We start from the raw sequence: 5,438 nt of genomic DNA on the forward strand, positions 1-5,438 counted from the left end.
ATTCTTCATCTTGACATTGTGGGTTCAATTTGTCTCATAAGGATACCCTGTGTATGGAGGACTATTGCTACAAGGTGATGTGTTAGGGAGTTTGCTTCAGTCTTTGTTTCTGAGATATTTCTCCTTCTTCCCCGACAGGTTTTGAAATTGTTCGGATATGTTCCCACTGACTTCTTCATGCCATTGCTACTGAATTGGCTGAAATATTCAATTAGTTCCATCCCAAGACATTCTAATTAATATGGCATTGTAGCTGTGGAATAACATAATAACAGTAATCATTAGGATAATTTCTATCCTCAACTTGTTGGCGTTCACAGCTGACAGCACATCTTTAATTAACACTTGAGATATGACTCTGAGATAAATCATTCTTCTTTCAAATGTATTTGATCTCCTTTTTTGTGTGTTTCTGTAGCATATGTAAAAAATAAACTGGGTTCGCCAGTATTTAGCTCCTGAATTTACTGTTCGAATTATTAATTTGTTTTTCTTGTTGTGTTCACTCAGACAGAAAATCAGAGAAACTGAGGCTAAGGCTAATATAATAGCAGTTTCCAACTATGTAGAAAGCTATATTCCAAAAGAGGAATGTAGCTGTGTTGTATGTAATTGTGAACCATCATTTATTCTCAGCCTCTAGTTTGTTTAGACCATGGTAGACAAATTGGAGCATCACTTCCTAGTGATTTCTCAGCAAACACAAGAAAGAATTAAAAATTGTTATCTTAAGCTACACTTAATACATGTGGGGAAAAAAATAGTAAGAAAACCAGCTCTTAGGCTTAGGGCAACATCATGCTCAAAGAAAAGGGAAGATCAAACTGACACAGATTCGTGTGCATCTCCATGATATGTAAAGTGCACTCAACACATCTGATGACTAGCCAGCATCATACTGTATAGAGCTGCTAGGCCCACCATTGTTTTATACACCTTCGATTTTAGATGGATTGGCATGCATCAATCACACAGCACACCAGTGATTTATCCCCTTCCACTCTAACCATGTTTTGTTCAGTCATGCACACACTTTGTCTTTGATGGTGCCATCACTTTGTAGATAGGATCCTAGGTATTGGAATTGGTCTTCACTAGATCTTCACTGCTGACTTGTATGGTGGCAGTGCTCAGGCTGGTCTCTAAATATTCAGTCTTTTTGATGTTGATCAATGATATTGCACACATGCTCAAAAAGGACAGGCCTTGTGATGTGACAGTAGGATGCCACTTTTATCAATTTGAAGAGATCAACAGGTCAATTCCAACTTTATTTCTTCCCTTGTTGTGTTTTTCCTACATTGAATAAGGATTGTGTCAGATAGACTATACTGTACTATTGAGACTTACACATTTTAGAAGAAATGTACAGCTTTCATGGAATTTCTACCTCAAATTAGTGAGACATTATCAACAAAGGTGAGTCTGGATGAACAGGAATAAAAAAGAACTATAAATGAAACCATTGTTTTGATTTATTGTTCTTTTTGATTCTATAGAAAACCTTATTAATAAATATTGTGAAAATAAAAATCATCACAATCATCATCACAAAGATCACATATCATTTGCCAAAACCATCCTTGCTTAATATCAAGGTACATTGAACATCGAATACAGAATAACACAGTTGGAAGGGATCTTGGAGGTCTTCTAGCCCAACCCCCTGCTCAAGCAGGAGACCCTATACCATTCTGCACAAATGGCTGTCCAGTATCTTCTTGAAAACCTCCACCCACAACTCCTGGAGGTAAGCCATTCCACCAATTAATTGTTCTCACTTTCAAAAAATTTCTCCTTAATTCTAGGTTGGATCTCTCTTTGGTAAACATCCATCTGTTACTTCTTGTCCTGCTCTGAAGTGTTTTGGAGAATAGGTTGACCCTCTCTTCTCTGTGACAGACCCTCAAGTACTGGAAGATAGCTATTTTTCAATGTTCTTTAATCACTGAATCACTGAATGTTCTTTAACAAGGAGGAGGAGGAGGAGGAGGAGGAGAAACCCATTATTAATTCCATCCTTAATGTGAGCATGTGATCTGTGAACTCTGGAATAAAAACAAATTAAAGGGCTGAGGTGAACTAAGACCAGATTTAGACTAAAGCTGAAGTGGGAACACTGTATCGCTTTACCTTTGAAAAGAAACATATATCTTCACTTTCTTTCTGATTCATGCTTTTCACTGATTAATATTAATCTTGCATATTTTCCCAATATAATTTTAATGGTGATTGTCAGAGAAACCAGGCTGTTCAGATCTTTAGTCAGGCACCCTCAGGGCCTAATTAATTTTGAAAATCTAACAAGCTGGTAGTTATTCTTCTGTTGGCTTGATGCTAGGTTTCTATTCCTCAATCCATCAAGTATTTGAGGATTTTAAAAAATGGGTGCCTGCCATAGGCAAAGGACAACTTGTACATCATGATGTCATTATTCAAATTGGTTGATTGATTGATTGATTGATTGATTTAAAATACCACAATTCTGGGCAATTGACAATAATGTAAAACCATCATAATAAAATTAAAACGTTTTTAAAAATGCCAGGACTCACATGTTGCCTTTAGATGTTGCATGATGATGTTGTCACACATGTCTTCATTTTGGCACCGTGGTGATTTGCTGCAGATGCCGCTAACGTCCACACAATATGGTTTCTTCCCATGGATGCCCCATGAAGATTTCTGTGACTGACTAAACTGATCAGTTAAAAATCCATCATGAACCACAGGATTGTATTTTAATCTGGCAATAGAGAGCCTACATTTTTATAGGCCTTTTTTTCTTTCCCCACTATAAGCTTTCTGCCATTGAGCATACGGAGGGCCACGTAGGATGGGGTTTGTAATACAGGTAGTCCTCGATGTATGACCACAATTGTGCCCCAAATTTTTGTTGCTAAGCGAGACAATTGTTAAGTGAATTTTGCCCCATTTTACGAACTCTTTTGCCACAGCTGTTAAATGAATCACTGCAGTTGGTAAATTAGTAACGCGCTTGTTAAGTGAGTCTGTTTGCCCCATTGACTTTGCTTGTCAGAAAGTAGCAAAAGGTGATCACATGACGCTGGGACACTGCAACCGTCATAAATATGAGTCAGTTGCTGAGTGTCTGAATTTTGATCGCCTGATCCTTGGGAATGCTGCAACGATTGTAAATGTGAAAAAATTGTCTTAAGTCACATTTTTCAGTGCCGTTGTAAGTTCAAACGGTCACTACCTGTACTGTCGCACTGGCAAGCTAAACATGGCTTTACCTTCTTTAATTTAGCCTACATTTTGAGTGTAACCTTGTAAGAAGGGAGTGCTGAAGTTTTCCCTTAGCTACCAACTCTGCTGTAACTAACTGCAAGATAAGAACTTTCTCAGGCTGAATAACAAAAACTTTATTCAACTGTGCAATCTAAGAAGTTTCAACTTAGGTGAAATAGTATCTTTTTGCAACAAACTCTGTGGGATTTCCCATGCTAACGTTTTCCTTTTTTCTACTTCATAAAATGCTCTTTTTGATGGCTATTGTTGAAGGTAAAGTCTTCATCATGGTTCAGTCCAAGCCAGGAATAAACAACAAGGCGACTGCTTTAGAAAGAAGGTTGCAGTTTATTGAAGAGGAGAGCCAGACAGGAAGATGGCTCTGGAAGAAAAGGGAGTGAGCACATGTAGAGATGGGTTTTTATACCCTCTGTGGCTCTTGAGGTTGTTTCCTGTTCTGTTTGAGGCTTTCTTTTCCTGTGTCATGTACTTTTGACCTGAGTCTGAGTGTGCCCCTTTGGCATCTGTGGGTTAATCCTGTTATGTCCTCTTAGAGTTTGGGTGGGGTATGTAGATTTTAGGTGTCTTTGTCTTCCTAAGCTTCTAGTTGGGGGCCTCCAACTTTCCTGAATGGATTACAGTATTTACATCTGCATTTCTATAGAGCTGGTTTCTGCTTGGGGGAGGGAGACTTGGGGCTATTAAGAAAACTGGGCATGCTTTACTGCCTCTTTTAAGATTCTTTGAGGAAACATAATATTCTTCCTTTTTAATGTTTCCTTCTGGGGGGGGGGGTGGCTGACTTCCCACACTATGCTCACGTATTCTTGGATGCCTTAATTCTTATGATGCAACTGGACAGGTGATTATTTCTACACCAATCAACTTTTACTCTGAAGTTCTTTGTTAGGCTAACTATAAAACTAAATGTAAGCCATTTTCCAGGTTCTCTCTTTAATAGAGAAATTCCTCTTTATTAAAGTACTATTGCTATTAAATGATCTTCCAACTCAGTTGCTTATTGGAGGGAATGTACTGAAGCAGAACCTAAGGTCAGATTTGGCCATCAAAATCCTGTTTTTCACACAACTGTTGAAGCCTCACAATCAGGTGATCAAAATTCGGACACTTGGCAATTGGCATGTGTTTATGATGGTTGCTGCGTCCCGGGGTCATGTGATTACCTTTTGCTACTTTCTGACAAGCAAAGTCAATGGGGAAGCCAGATTCACTTAACAATCATATTACTAACTTAAAAATTGCAGTGATTCACTTAACAACTGTGGCAAGAAAAGTTGTAAAATGGAGCAAAACTTGCTTAACATCTGTCTTGCTTAGTGATGAAAATTTCAGGCTCGGCTGTGGTAATGTCAAGGACTACCTATGGAAACCTCAATGGGCAAACAGTATCACCAACTTGGCTTGAAGACTTCAGCCTTTGTTGTCCAATCCAGATCCTGACAGACTTCAAGCACTGGGAAAAAAAACATCAAAGCAACTCCTCTATACCCTGCGGTGGTGATATAAAATTAGTTATCATATATAGGATCCTCTGAGCTTGGTTGGTTTCTTGCAGAAGGGGATGTCAGAGAAGGAAGTGACTGGATGGAGTCCCTGAAGCAGTAGGTGTGAGCTTAAATGGACTCCAGAAGATGGTAGAGGACAGGAAAGCCTGGAGGAACGTTGTCCATGGGGTCACGATGGGTCGGACACGACTTCGCAACTAACAACAACAACAACTGATAGAAGACAATATTTGTGCACCCATCAGTGCACCAAGGACTCACAGTTCAACCCTGAGCTATAAATATTGTCTTCTATCAGTAGATATCATCTGCATATCATACCCTGAACTGTGAGGTGTGCTTCCCCCAATGGACTTACAGATAATCCTTGACTTACAACCATTTGTTTAATTAAGTTTCAAAGTTAGAATATCCTCCAAAGTAAGAACTATGTTATTAGAATGATAATATTTTCCCAGTTCCAAAGGCTATGTTGGCTGTGATTAACAGCCTGAGAAATAAAGTAATGGTCAGATTTGGTTTGAGAAGAAAGAAAAAAAGAAAGAAAGAAAGAAAGAAAGAAAGAAAGAAAGAAAGAAAGAAAGAAAGAAAGAAAGAGAGAGAGAGAGAGAGAGAGAGAGGGAGGGAGGGAGGGAGGGAGGGAGGGAGGGAGGGAGGAAG

This window comes from Protobothrops mucrosquamatus, unplaced genomic scaffold (genome assembly GCF_001527695.2).
Source record: "Protobothrops mucrosquamatus isolate PMUCROS unplaced genomic scaffold, P.Mucros_1.0 scaffold1680, whole genome shotgun sequence".
NCBI lineage: Eukaryota > Metazoa > Chordata > Lepidosauria > Squamata > Viperidae > Protobothrops > Protobothrops mucrosquamatus.